At 44.3% G+C, this 15848-nt stretch overlaps 1 non-coding gene across 1 annotated transcript; it reads right to left on the bottom strand.

The window, feature by feature from the left end:
- Positions 1-15208: 15208 nt before the first annotated feature.
- On the bottom strand, positions 15209-15397 carry LOC123488243. The gene has a single exon (XR_006659981.1). It is a non-coding gene; the product is annotated as a U2 spliceosomal RNA (small nuclear RNA).
- Positions 15398-15848: the final 451 nt, after the last annotated feature.

Below are 15848 nucleotides of genomic sequence, written 5' to 3'. Positions count from 1 at the left end.
ACCGAGTACTCAAGCAACTCCCTGTTCAAATACCAGCTAGAGGAAAATGATCGGTTTTTATAACCAAACATTTTGACTGGATATTTCCAATTAATAAGAACCTCCGCGGATTTGTTTGGGTTTGTCCATGCCGAGGTCACTCACACCCACTGATTCAACAGGCAGTTGTGGCCCAAATGCTGCCCCAGTCGCGGTTGCACTTGACCTGCAGGTCCTGCCAGGCCCAGGGTCGGCATCCACGGAGCTACTAGCATCAGGCTCAGACTATCGTCCAGGGTCTCCTTCTCCAACTACAACATCAGGAGGCGTCGGTGTCGTATCCAATTTGGCAGAGAAGACTGTTGGTAGGCTTTTCAACCACTTACGGATATCCATGACGAACTGAAGCGAGTAAACCGGCGAAAACTCATCCAGCTTTCAAAAATGCGCGGTAACTGTTGAGCGGCTACACTGACGTAGGCTACGTAACGTACGTAGCCTAACATTCTTTTTATTAAGGCCGTGATAGGCTGTTGCAGTGTAGATTCCCATCAATCAAACAAAATCACACCATTGTTTCTTTATATTTTTAATGTTTTAATGATAAAGAATGCAACACAAAATTAGCAACTATTATAATATAAAATTAAAGTAATTTTGTTAAGAGATCTGTGCCTCAAGTGGGGGGGGGGGGCACAAGCATTTTGGGGGCGGGCCCGGCCCCCTATGGCCCGCCCATAGCGACGGGTGTGACAATAGGTACCCTAATTAGCGAGCTCGGTGAAACTTGTTAACATAAATCTTTATATTGTCCACATTGTAACACAACCTATAGTTGCTTAACAGCACTTTGTGTAACATTACCACAGTTTTATATTGACAAATTACGGAGTCAAGGACAACATACGTTGCTAGTTGAAGGTCAGGCAAAAGAGAACCAATAAGTACAGATAACCCACGATGGACCAAACCAAAATATACAAAACTTTTACAATCAGGTGTATTTACAATATAGATATTTAAAAAAAAAATTACACCAAAAAAGTACATTAGCTATGCAGCTGTAATTAAATAAAGAAAACACATTGAATTATTAACATCCCCTATTGACCTGGTCTACTTGAACTTGTCCTTCAAGTTTCATGACAAAATTTGCCCAAGATGGACCATTTTGGTGGTGCACATGTAGCCTATATCCTGTTTTAGAGAAATGTAGTCATTGAATATTGTAAGAGCTTTCATTGTCTGTGTATATGTCCCCTTCATTTATCCTACGGTTCTGACTTGGTGTACAGGGAGAACACTGTAAGAACGGCCCAGGTTCTGAATTCTGTCGCTGTACATTTCAAAAGTGCTGAACAAATAGTTATATTGACTACCTCCGTCCTAGTTTGCTCATTAATGTCCTAATAAAAATTACGGATTGCCTCTTATCCGCTCGTCGTCCCCTTATGCCATAGTTTGTACATCTCAATTGTCAGTAGAAACCACATTTGTTTAAGCAAGTCAGCCACATCAGCTATGTTTTTTTTTTTAAAGGCATTAAATGAGGCTGAATGAACTGTTTCGCTGCCAGACAAGGCTCCGCTGATAGCCACACTACTCACTCTGCCCCTACACAGATGGTAATGCGCCGCCGCAACCTTCGCTCTCTCTCTCCCACTACTCTCTCCTCTTCCATCCTATCATCTCTTCCCTCTGCTCAATCCTTCTCCCTCCAATCTCCTGATTCTGCCTCCTCAACCCTCCTCTCCTCCCTTTCTGCATCCTTTGACTCTCTGTGTCCCCTATCCTCCCGGCCGGCTCGGTCCTCCCCTCCAGCTCCGTGGCTTGATGACTCATTGCGAGCTCACAGAACAGAGCTCCGGGCAGCGGAGCGGAAATGGAAGAAAACTAAACTCCCCTGCCGACCTGGCATCTTTTCACTCCCTCCTCTCTACATTTTCTTCATCTGTTTCTGCTGCTAAGGCCACTTTCTACCACTCTAAATTCCAAGCATCTGCCTCTAACCCTAGGAAGCTATTTGCCACATTTTCCTCACTGCTGAATCCTCCCCCTTCCTCTCTCTCTGTGGATGACTTCGTCAACCACTTTGAAAAGAAGGTTGACGACATCCGATCCTCGTTTGTTAAGTCTAATGACACTGCTGGTCCTACTCACACTGCCCTACCCTATGCTTTGACTTCTTTCTCCCCTCTCTCTCCAGATAAAATCCTGCGACTTGTGACTGCAGGCCGCCCAACAACCTGCCCGCTTGACCCCATCCCCTCCTCTCTTCTCCAGACCATCTCCGGTGACCTTCTCCCCTACCTCACCTCGCTGATCAACTCATCCTTGACCGCTGGCCATGTCCCTTCCGTCTTCAAGAGAGCGAGAGTTGCTCCCCTTCTCAAAAAACCAACACTCGATCCCACTGATGTCAACAACTACAGACCAGTATCCCTTCTTTCTTTTCTTTCCAAAACTATTGAGCGTGCCGTCTTTAGCCAACTCTCTTGCTATCTCTCTCAGAATGACCTTCTTGATCCAAACCAGTCAGGTTTCAGGACTGGTCATTCAACTGAGACTGCTCTTCTCTGTGTCACGGAGGCTCTCCGCACTGCTAAAGCTAACTCTCTCTCCTCTGCTCTTGTCCTTCTAGACCTGTCTGCTGCCTTTGATACTGTGAACCATCAGATCCTCCTCTCCACCCTCTCCGAGCTGGGCATCTCCGGCGCGGCTCACTCCCTGGATTGCGTCCTACCTGACCGGTCGCTCCTACCAAGTGGCGTGGCGAGAAGCTGTCTCCGCACCACGTGCTCTCACCACTGGTGTCCCCCAGGGCTCAGTTCTAGGCCCTCTCCTTTTCTCCCTATACACCAAGTCACTTGGCTCTGTCATATCCTCACATGGCCTCTCCTATCATTGCTACGCTGACGATACACAACTAATCTTCTCCTTTCCCCCTTCTGATAACCAGGTGGCGAATCGCATCTCTGCATGTCTGGCAGACATATCAGTATGGATGACGGGTCACCACCTAAAGCTGAACCCTGGCAAGACGGAGCTGCTCTTCCTCCCGGGGAAGGACTGCCCGTTCCATGATCTCGCCATCACGGTTGACAACTCCGTTGTGTCCTCCTCCCAGAGTGCGAAGAGCCTTGGCGTGACCCTGGACAACACCCTGTCGTTCTCCGCTAACATCAAGGCGGTGACCCGCTCCTGCAGGTTCATGCTCTACAACATTCGGAGAGTACGACCCTGCCTTACACAGGAAGCGGCACAGGTCCTAATCCAGGCACTTGTCATCTCCCGTCTGGACTACTGCAACTCGCTGTTGGCTGGCCTCCCTGCCTGTGCCATTAAACCCCCTACAACTCATCCAGAATGCCGCAGCCCGTCTGGTGTTCAACCTTCCCAAGTTTTCTCACGTCACCCCCCTCCTCCACACACTCCACTGGCTTCCAGTTGAAGCTCGCATCCGCTACAAGACCATGGTGCTTGCCTATGGAGCAGTGAGGGGAACGGCACCTCTGTACCTTCGGGCTTTGATCAGTCCCTACACCCAAACGAGGGCATTGCGTTCATCCACCTCTGGCCTGCTGGCTCCCCTTCCTCTGCGGAAGCATAGTTCCCGCTCAGCCCAGTCAAAGCTGTTCGCTGCTCTGGCACCCCAATGGTGGAACAAGCTCCCTCACGACGCCAGGACAGCGGAGTCACTCACCACCTTCCGGAGACATTTGAAACCCCACCTCTTTAAGGAATACCTGGGATAGGATAAAGTAATCCTTCTACCCCCCCCAAAAATTGTAAAGTGGTTATCCCACTGCCTATAGGGTGAATGCACCAATTTGTGAGTCGCTCTGTTTAAGAGCGTCTGCTAAATGACGTAAATGTGCCCTTGAGCAAGGCACTTAACCCTAATTGCTCCTGTAAGTCGCTCTGGATAAGAGCGTCTGCTAAATGACTAAAATGTAAATGTAAAATGTAGCCAGGTGTAGCGGTGGTAAGGTGTTGGGACTCTGCTGTTGGGACTCTGCTGTTGGGACAGCTTTATGTAGGCCTTAACAGTTTGTGGGCACCGTTTGTCACCGTTATAGTGCAATGAATGTATTGTTTAGTGTTGTGTTGGATAAGAGCTAGGTAACTTAGTAATCCGTTTGGAGAAAGGGAATTGTTTTCGATGATTCTTCCTTATGATCCCTGGAGACGAATGTGAAACCAGCCATATGGAAGCAAACTGAAAATCATATCAACATGACAATTAAATCTATCGGGGCCTCTTTCCACAGTGAAATAGGCTATAAATAGCTGTGCTAATATTCAGAATGGCCGAGATTCCGACCCAAGTTAAGCGCTTGTGAACGGAACTCAATTACCTATTTATGCGCTTTTCTCTCTATGCGTATTCTGACCTTGAATTTAAGAATGAGAATAGCATACTATTCACCCCCCTATTCGTTTGAGGTGGAGCTCGAATAAATGAAGCTGTGGCGGTGTGTCTACAGATAAACCATATTCTGACTTTGACTTAATTCCCTAATAATTCCACCACCGGGAGGAAACCATGATCAAGGTCATGTGAACCTTCCGGTTCCAAGTGGAAAAAGCATTTACTGAATTTTTTTCTAATAGAAATAACACTATTCTCCATGCACTGTAATTTATAACTTGATATGATCTATCGAAAACAGTTAGGTAAATTAATAATCCGTTTGGAGAAGGGGATTGTAAATGTAGATGATTTTTTCTTTATGATCCCTGGAGACGAATGTGAAACCAGTCATATGGAAGCAAACGGACCAGTGGATGAAAATCATATCAACATGACAGTGAAATAGCATAGAAATAGCTGTGCGGTTACTGAGATTTCTGATTGTGTGCCCTCATAATTTGCGTGGATGAAATTTGGAGACCCAAGCTATAGGCTTCCGTAGGGCTAAACCTGCCGAGTTGATGTATGCGCTTCAGAATGTTTTGATGATATTCCCAGGCTTTTATTTGACCATTTGTATCATGTTAAATATTAGCCACTATCTGGAGAACCGTCAGTAATACCCACATACATTTATTTGAGCGATAATTTTGGACATTTAGTCTATTTGAATCATTATGGAACTCAGACCACATGTAGCAGGTTAAACCTGGAGCCTGGCGCACCGTTAACGACGACTGGACCGTTGTCAGTTCCATGATTAGTGAGAATTCAGGTAGGATTTATAGGATTATTGTTCAACCACTATTGTACCGTTTTTTCCACATTCCAATAGTTCATGGATTGAACTTGAATATGACAACTTTCAGGATGAATCAAACCCAGTGTATTTGTTATTCATCAATATACAGTATTTCGTGTGTAAAGGCTCTCCAATGCAATAGGCCTAATGGTATTTTATGTGCATGATATGAAGTGTGTTGTATTGACTGAGTAAGCCTAATTGTAAAAGTATGCCATGTTTGCAAAAGTTTATTATGCGGATCACACATTTATGCAGCCAGGACCGCTCCGTAGGCCGCACTGTAGACCAAGCTATCATTACAGTCCAGTGTCATGGACATCGTGGAAGTTTGGCCTCTAGTAATTTAGGAGGACGACTTTATGCAGGCCTCCTCACAATGGCCATATCATACAAGGCTCTACAGACTGATTTAAAAACACATAGGCTTTTTTTTTATTGTATACATTATTAGCGTTGATGATGTGCTGTATATGTATTGAAGTCAAGTGGTTCAACATTCAAGTGCATTTTGATTGACCACATAGTACAGCTTGGACAAGGCGACGGTGGAACTCTGAACTCTGGCGCCACCAAGTGGACAATACCTCAGTTCCCTTGTGGCAGTATTGCTACCAGAGATATTTGATATAAAATCAAATGTTATGTCAATAATGTTATCTCCAAATTATTTTCCCCACCTGTATTTGATAGATTATTATTCCAATTTAGCTGTTAATCTGGTTTTAATTCGACAAGGCTTTCTCGATTCCGATTGGAGGCGGATGTCCACGTGACTATGAAACCTACCAATTTGTTACATTGTAACAGTCAAAAGTGGCTATTTCCGAGGTTGATCAACTCCGAATCTATGCCACCAATTTTTAAAACCATCATCTTTGATATTTGGCGGAAAGTTTACAGCGCTCATTTTGGTGAATCCGTCAATGAATTTGTCCTGTCGGAGAACGGCACCTTCCTTCCGAAAGCATTGCGGTATCGCTTCTCGGCCTTTTGGCTAAGATCAAGATCAAGTGCAGTACCAAGGAGATCCTGAAGGTGGAGCGATGTCGTCATCGTCCACGTCACAGTCGGCAGCCGCCGGACTGAAGAACACGCTGCGTTTTCAATGGACTGGAAAAGAAAAGTTGATGGAAAGAGTTATTTTTGGAAAGGACGTTCTTTTTGGACCTCTACGCCTGACAGCAGACGATGTGCACTGTCTGCAACAAAACACACCGGAGAAGTTTTATGATGTGTCGTTCTACACCATCACCAGGCTGGAGGAGGTGAGAGGGCTCTTCCGAGCGAACTCGACAGCACCCGCCCTCAGTAGCTTTCAAGTTGAGTCCCTGTGCAGGCACAATCTGAGGGTGCTAACGGTGCACATGTTCAACCCCTGGGTCACAGAAGAAACGCTAGTGTGCTACCTCAGCCGGTATGTGACCATCTTGCCAGGAGTGAGAGACATTAAGGACGCCCTAGGCATCTGGACAGGGAAGAGGCAGTTTCGCGTCCTGCTAAAGGAAGACGAGAGCGGCCATGATGGCTACCTCCATCCTCCCGCGTCTTTTTCTATCGGTGCAGACAGGGGTTACCTCATGTATGCTGGGCAGCCTCGTTTTTGCAGGAAGTGCAGCACGTACGGGCACCTTGCTGATGCCTGCACCCAGACAAGGTGCAGAAACTGTGGGGCCCTCGGCCATGTAATGAGGGATTGCACCGTGCCTAAGCGCTGCAGTCTGTGCAGCTCAGAGGAGCACCTGTTCCGTCACTGCCCAAAGGCAGCCCCCCTCCTACGCCAGAGCGGTGAGCGGGAAAAAGAGCAGATGAGGGAAAAGTTATAGAGCTACGCGCTATTGAGGAGGTCGTGAAGGAGCTAGTGATGGAGAGAGAACTGCGAGAGTCTGAGGAGAGCGGGAGTGAGGCGCCATCATCACCTCATGAGGAGAGCGGAGCGGGAGACAGGAGTTGGAGCAAGCAAATGGAGGAGGCTACGGGAGAGCCCACCGCGCCCTCCGCTCCGGAGAGCTGGACCACGGTGGGAGAGAGGAGGAAGTGCTCTGTCAAGAGGAAGCAGATGAGCCCTGTTTCCCCACTCATCCGCATGGAGGCGACGGAGGAGTCCGCCCTGGGGGAATCGTTTCAGTTGTTTTGCAAGCGGGAGTCTGAGGAGAAAAGCGCGGGAAACCCGGGCAGCGCAGAGGAGACTATGCTTTCCCTGTCAGGCGCGAGCTCTACCGACAGCAGCGGTCTCGCACCCAGCGGTGTTCCAGCACCCACACTGACTGAGGAGGAAAGTGTTTTCCCGACCCCTATCTTTGTGGACAGTCCTCCCCCGGGGGACCACCGTTTCCCAGACAGGCCTCCTAACGAGGAACTGTACTTAAAGTGAGTCTGGAAATTCATGTCATATTTAGATAGTTGTCTGCTTCCCTCCTTTCCCCATGTCGTCCCTTTTGAACATAGCTAGCATAAACGCTAGAGGGCTTAGGAACCCCGTTAAAAGGGCGACAGTTTTTTCCCATTTGTCCTCCATTTGCTTCTCTGTGTGTTTTTTACAAGAAGTACATTTAAAAGATCAAAATGATGTGGAGAGATTTATGAGGGAATGGGTTCAGGGAGAGTCAAGGTGGAGTGTTGGCGAGGTGCATTCTACAGGGGTTGGTGTTCTATGTGGAAATAGGGATTTAAAAATAGTGGGAAGTTTTTCGGCAGTACACGGGAGGGTTTTAATAGTAGATATTGATTGGAGGGACAAATGTCTTCGGTTAATTAATGTATATGCACCATCGACACCCAAGGAAAGGAGGGAAATGCTGAACAACCTAGACGCTATTTTTATGACAAACAGACAGGTTATAATGGGGGGAGATTTTAATGTATCATATGACCGGGGTAATCTGGGCGGGCATCTTGTAAAAAATCTAATAGAGAAATATAATTTGGTGGATACTTATAGAGTGGCGCATGCAAATGATCCCGGTTTCACCTGGGGAAACAGCAGGGCGCGAGGAGCCGCATAGATTATGTGTTTGTTCCGCGTGGACTCGGTGTGTCCTCTGCACGCGTCACTCCGGTTTTTTATTCTGACCACAGTTGCCTGTCTGTGACAGTAGAATTAAAAACAATTAAATTTGGAAAAGGATATTGGAAAATTAATAATGGTATTTTACATGACAAAACATTTGAGACTAGATTTAGGTATTTTTTCCAGGGCTGTGTAACCATGAAATCCTTTTATTCTACTGTCATAGACTGGTGGGAGAGCACAAAATTACGAATCAAGATTTTTATTCAGAATTATTGCAAAGATAAAGCACGTAATAAATACAAAGATTTTTATAAGTTGCAGAACGAACTAGAAGATCTGCACATCCAAGGTAATTTGAATGGTGGTGGTTTAGATAAAGACACATTGTGTATCCTGCAGAAAAAGCAGCAGGCCTTTTTTGAAAAGAAAGCTCGAGATTTCATGTTTAAAAGTCAGCAAGATAAATGGGATAATGATGAGAAGTGCTCTGCATATTTTTTCAAACAAATTAAGTCACGGGGAAAGAGGAGGACCATTTCGGCTTTATTGAATCAAGACGGGGAGACGGTTGAGGATGGAGATGGCATGCTTGGTGTCGCTACCCAGCACTTTTCTCAGCTATTCCAAAAGCAAACAATTAATTATGAGAAGGGGACTGAGGAGGAATGGGAGAAGGTAATGTGGTCTGATGAGAGAGAAAAATAGAGCTTTTTGGTCTAAACTCCACTCGCCGTGTTTGGAAAAAGAAGAAGGATGAGTACAACCCCAAGAACACCATTCCAACCGTGAAGCATGGAGGTGGAAACATCATTCTTTGGGGATGCTTTTCTGCAAAGGGGACAGGACAACTGCACCGTATTGAGGGGAGGATGGATGGGGCCATGTATCGCGAGATCTTGGCCAACAACCTCCTTCCCTCAGTAAGAGCATTGAAGATGGGTCGTGGCTGGGTCTTCCAGCATGACAACGACCCGAAACACACAGCCAGGGCAACTAAGGAGTGGCACGACCCAAACACACAGCCAGGGCAACTTAGGAGTGGCTCCGTAAGAAGCATCTCAAGGTCCTGGAGTGGCTTAGCCAGTCTCCAGACCTGAACCCAATAGAAAATCTTTGGAGGGAGTTGAAAGTCTGTATTGCCCAGCGACAGCCCCGAAACCTGAAGGATCTGGAGAAGGTCTGTATGGAGGAGTGGGCCAAAATCCCTGCTACAGTGTGTGCAAACCTGGTCAAGACCTACAGGAAACGCATGATCTCTGTAATTGCAAACAAAGGTTTCTGTACCAAATATTAAGTTCTGCTTTTCTGATGTATCAAATACTTATGTCATGCAATAAAATGCACATTCATTACTTAAAAATCATACAATGTGATTTTCTGGATATTTGTTTTAGATTCCGTCTCTCGCAGTTGAAGTGTACCTATGATACAAATTACAGACCTCTACATGCTTTGTAAGTAGGAAAACCAGCAAAATTGGCAGTGTATCAAATACTTGTTCTCCCCACTGTACGTACAAATGTGTGCACACGTGACTGTAAGTCGCTTTGGATAAAAGCGTCTGCTAAGTGGCCTATTGTTATGACAGCCTCTGACATCATGGGGACAGCGTCTCCTCGTGGGCGGTGACATCAGAACCCCTGGAACACATCACCTGTTACCGACATGACTAGACAAATAGATGGTTTGGTAACCACCTAGTTACCGCATAAGACAAATACTTAACTACATAAGAGCCTTTCGCCCCCAGCTCTACAAGATTACCCAGCTAACGTTTCATCAGCAAGGCGACTAGCTAGTTAGCAACTACATCATTGTAAAAGCCCTGGTCTTTCTCAGAGTCACAAATATCAAATCACTAGAATTCAGTAGCAGAACTGGACAAAGATATCGATCATTGAAAGACCCAATATGCTAATTAACACATTGTGCATTGTTAAGAATCACCTTCACGTTAGTTGGCTAGCAAACGTTCAGCCCTGCTGCACAGACCCTATGGACTGTAGTCTAGAGCGCCTGGTTAAATTGTGCTTAGGAGCTACAAGTGGTTAAACTAGTTTGCGTCATTCACCATCTAAATAATGTATGTAACAGTACTTTCCCGATGGGACAGTATGTTACTACCCAAACGGATGTTTTGACCACATTGAATTGGGGAGAATTAAACAATTGTACATCCTTAGGATTGGTGATGTTAGTATAAAAGTTTATTTTATAAATATTAAAATTGAACTGAAATTGTCAAACCCTGCATAAATATAAAAAAAGTTAATCAAACCCTACATGCTGTGACGCCTCTTGTATTTAGTTTAAATGTGTAAAGTATTTTGTATACTGTGCTGTAAAGTTTGACTGTATATTTTGTTAATATATATATGTTTAATGACCTTTATTTAACTAGGCAAGTCAGTTAAGAACAAATTCTTATTTACAATGACAGCCTACCAAAATGCAAATGGCTCCTGCTGGGACCGGGGCTGGGATTAAAAATAAAACAATAAAAAAATCGGCCAAAAACACACATCACGACAACACTACATAAACAGAGACCTAAGACAACACGGTAGCAACATCCCCTTGACAACATGGTAGCAACACAAAACATGGTAGCAACACAAAACATGGTAGCAACATTATTGGGACAGACAACAGCACAAAGGGCAAGAAGGTAGAGACAACAATACATCACGCCAAGCAGCCACAACAGTCAGTAAGAGTGTCTTTGAATGAAGAGATGGAGATAAAACTGTCCAGTTTGAGTGTTTTTGCAGCGCGTTCAGTCGCTAGCTGCAGCGAACTGAAACGAGGAGCGACCCAGGGATGTGTGTGCTTTGGGGACTGGCAGAACAGGTGTTGTATGTGGAGGATGAGGGCTGCAGCAGGTATCTCAGCGGGAGGGTTTTATAAATAAGCATCAACCAGTGGGTCTTGCGACGGGTATACAGAGACGACCAGTTTACAGAGGAGTATTGTGTGCAGTGATGTGTTCGATAAGGAGCACTGTTGGCAAATCTGATGGCCGAATGGTAAAGAACATCTAGCCGCTCGAGAGCACCCTTACCTGCCGATCTATAAATTACGTCTCCGTAATCTAGCATGGGTAGGATGGTCATCTGAATCAGGGTTAGTTTGGCAGCTGGGGTGAAAGAGGAGCGATTACGATAGAGGAAACCAAGTCTAGATTTAACCTTAGCCTGCAGCTTTGATATGTGCTGAGAGAAGGACAGTGTACCGTCTAGCCATACTCCCAAGTACTTGTATGAGGTGATTACCTCAAGCTCTAAACCCTCAGAGGTGGGCTCCCGAGTGGAGCACTGCATCTGTGCTTGAGGCGTCACTACAGACCCTGGTTCAATTCCAGGCTGTATCACAATCCGGACGTGATTGGGAGTCCCATAGGGCAGTGCACGATTGGCCCAAGATTGGCCGGGGTTGGCAGTCATTGTAAATAAGATTTTGTTCTTAACTGACTTGCCTAGTTAAATAAAGTTTAAATAAATAGTAATCACACCGGTGGGGAAAGGGGCATTCTTACCAAACCACATGACCTTTGTTTTGGAGGGGTTTAGAACAAGGTTAAGGGCAGAGAAAGCTTGTTGGACACTGAGCTTTGTTGTAGAGCGTTTAACACAAAATCCTGGGAGGGGCCAGCTGAGTATAAGACTATCTGCATATAAATGGACGAGAGAGCTTCCTACTGCCTGAGCTATGTTGTTGATGTAAATTGAGACGAGCGTGGGGCCTAGGATGGAGCCTTGGGGTACTCCCTTGGTGACAGGCAGTGGCTGAGACAGCAGACGTTCTGACTTTATACACTGCACTCTTTGAGAGAGGTAGTTAGCAAACCAGGCCAAAGACCCCTCAGAGACACCAATACTCCTTAGCCGGCCAACAAGAATGGACTACCGTATCAAAAGCTTTGGCCAAGTCAATAAAAATAGCAGCACAACATTGCTTAGAGTCAAGGGCAATGGTGACATCATTTAGGACCTTTAAGGTTGCAGTGACACATCCATAACCTGAGCGGAAACCAGATTGCATACCAGAGAGAATACTATAGACGTCAAGAAAGCCAGTCAGTTGACAAGTTCTTCCAACACTTTTGATAAACAGGGCAAAATAGAATTTGGCATGTAATAGTTAGGATCAGCTTGATCTCCCCCTTTAAATAAAGGGACGCACCATGGATGCCTTCCAAGCAATGGGAACCTCCCCAGAGAGGAGAGACAGGTTAAAAAGGTCAGAGATAGGCTTGGTGATGATGTGGCAGCAACCTTAAAGAATAAATATATAAAGTATTGAAGTCTGTAGTCAACACATCAAAACAGATCAACATCTTTGGTTTTGTACTCTTAATTTTGTCATACGCTGGAGGGGGGCAGTGCTATAATTTTCTGTCTCAAACGCAACAAATAATTTGGACGGTCTCTAAAAGTCACTGGCCAAACCAATACACGGACTTGACAGTCAAACAAACCCTTAAATAGCAGCCAACTGTTTCAACTTGATATCCTATGGCAGCCATGATCCGTTTAAGCTATCAGACAGTGTTCCCCCCGCCCCTTGCCATGATGGCAGCCTCCCAAAATCAACATCCACCATTCCAAATTAAAGTGCCCATCTAACCCACCTGGTTATTCCAAGTTTACATGTGGCCTTTGAATAGTGTTTACACAGTGCTACACCTAGTGAGGCCTTAAAGTCATATATATTTTTCCAAGCGTATGGATGATTCGCAATATATATTAAGCCAAATAAGCATCGTACAATTAAAAGGTAGAACACACTTCATTTCAAAACAGCCACAAATAATATAATGAACTCCGGGCTTGTGGAATTATACTTACGCTAAGCCGTCCACAACCGTAAGACCCACTAATTTCGTTATTTTATCAAAATAATTTATTGCTTTCTTGCAATAAATCACTTCTCTGGCTTTCAAGTCTATGAGTCTACTCTCATGTCCTAGTGAGTAGCCAGCTGACCTCTGCATTTTAAGTCTAGCCCATTTGCTAACTAACAAGGTAGAACAGATAAATTTATGAACACACACCGAGTCTCCAACTGTTTGAACAGCATGCACACCTGTTCAGATGTTGAAATCAAGAGGCCGGTTTTATTCCTCAGAATGAGAACGAGTTGCCAATTCCATAGAATTGTTTATGCTCATTTATAATATGTGGCTTAAAGGTACCGCGATGCAGCTTGGGACAGAATTCATCTTCCAGAAACAATGTTTGACACTCTTAGTAGGATCTACTCTTCGCGCAATTTCAGAAGTTAATGTAAGGGTATCCGCTATTACAGTAAAAAACAATGTCTCAACGAGTTCTGTTGGACCAAATCTCAAACCGCAAGTGGAACCCGTTGGTCAGAGTAAGAAGTGATCTTTCATCTTTGTTGCTGTGAGTGGCAGGGGCTTAAGCGTGAGTATGGTCCGAAGTTAGAGAATTGTGCATTTTTCAAACACCTGAGCAGCTTTTTCCTGCAATCTAGAGAAATAATAATTATGCTTAATTCTATGTAAAAATATATATATATGTATATTTTTCTGCATATCTTTTGAGCTGTCTGTATCCTGACTGGTGTTTTGTTTTTTTGAAACTACATATGCTTCTCTGCTTCTCTGCTAAATTCTGGGTAAAAGATGGAAAGGAATGTGAGTCTTATTCAGTACATTTCGTTATTGCCTGCTTTTACTTATACATTTTTTACTAAACACTTTTCTTCTAATTTTTCTAAAAAACTGCATTGTTGGTTAAGGGCTTGTAAGTAAGCATTTCACTGTAAGGTGGTAAATAAAATTGACAAATAAAATTTGATCTGGTTTGATTTCTCAAGTCTACCAACTTTGCCAGCTAAAATAGTTAGACAAGCCCCCCACCTACAGGACAAATCTGAAGGTACGTTTCGACCAGAAGCGGTGCCTCCGCTGACAACTCTTCGTTCCAAAGATTGGCCGCTTCGTGGGCTTGGGGGTGTAGGCATGAACCTATGCAAGTAAGTAAATACATTTTCAAAATGTAAAAGAACGATGTATTATTAGCTAGCTAAAGTTAGCTCGCTACAGCAGGCCACTGTGTGTAGGCTAATGAGATGCTTGTTAGCCAACTTTACATACTATAGCCACAGATAAAACAATGAGACAGATATTTCACCGGATGTATAAATGTGAAGCATCCGCTTGGCGTTTCAGCTCACTACCAAATATGGTAGAGAGGAAGCTCACTGGCCGGCAGTGGGAGAAGATGGAACGAGATGGTTTTGGCCGACATTCTGTAAAATGTTCTCATCGATTAAACATTTGATCTCAATATTGCTTTCTGTTCCTAAAACTAGAATATGTTATGAACAGAGTGGACAAAACGTTGTACTCTTTACCCTTTGCAAAAGTTTTAAAAAATCGCGTTGTTTAGAAGGAGTGCAAAGGCGAATTGAGTTATTGCACACGCACACTGCACAGAGGAGGCGTATCCTAACGGAAATATGCAGATGTTGCTAGATCGCACCAATAGGATCTCGCTAGCTCGTACTTTGTAACACAGGAAGCATATTGAGGCTAGGCTGTAAGACAGTTACTGTATTGTATATATGATATGTACATATGCCTCCAGCGAAGGAATAAGTCTTGGTACACTATATGAAGTTTGACACTCGAAAAAGTGCAGTGAGAAATCATAGAAATAGAATCAATGGGATAAATAGCCATAGTTACTTTGTAACACAGGAAGATGAAGAACAAACCATGCTTTCATTTCAATGGCATATATTTGAATTTTGTGAAAATAGCAGGCCTATGAATAATGACTTCAGGCAAATAGATCAAATAACGTTACCAGTACATGACTTTAGTCATTAGAATAGGCGACTGACTTGACCACCACTAGCAAGTCATCATCGACATTGAGATGAACTACCTCAAACGTAATTTCATCATAATCCTAATAAAAGAACACTAAGCCAGTCAATTGAATTGTCCTACTTTTTCTTTTACAACGACAGGGGGTGCACCGTTCCTGGAGGTACTGCAATACCAGGTCGATGCGTGGAGTGGACGGAGCAAGCCCCTATTCCATCTCCCTATTCCAAAAATCAATTTAATATATGGTCCCCAGATAGGGGACGTATCAGATATTAAACTGATAAGAACAGATACTACACTTGATCTTAGCCAAAAGGCCGAAGCGATACCGCAATGCTTTCGGAAGGAAGGTGCCGTTCTCCGACACGACAAATTCATTGACGGATTCACCAAAATGAGCTCTGTAAACTTTCCGCCAAATATCAAAGATGATGGTTTTAAAAAAATGGTGGCATAGATTGGGAGTTGATCAACCTCGGAAATAGCCACTTTTGACTGTTACAATGTAACAAATTGGTAGGTTTCATAGTCACGTGGACATCCGCCCTCCAATCGGAATCGAGAAAGCCTTGTCGAATTAAAACCAGATTAACAGCTACATTGGAATAATAATCTATCAAATACGGGTGGGGAAAATAATTTGGAGATAACATTATTGACATAACATTTGATTTTATATCAAATATCTCTGGTAGCAATACTGCCACAAGGGAACTGAGGTATTGTCCACTTGGTGGCGCCAGAGTACCAATCAATCAATCCATTTTATTTTATATAG

Source organism: Coregonus clupeaformis, unplaced genomic scaffold (assembly GCF_020615455.1).
Source record: "Coregonus clupeaformis isolate EN_2021a unplaced genomic scaffold, ASM2061545v1 scaf2092, whole genome shotgun sequence".
Taxonomy (NCBI): Eukaryota; Metazoa; Chordata; class Actinopteri; order Salmoniformes; family Salmonidae; genus Coregonus; species Coregonus clupeaformis.
The sequence above is the reverse complement of the archived record's forward strand: the minus strand, read 5'-3'. Positions and strand labels throughout refer to the sequence as shown.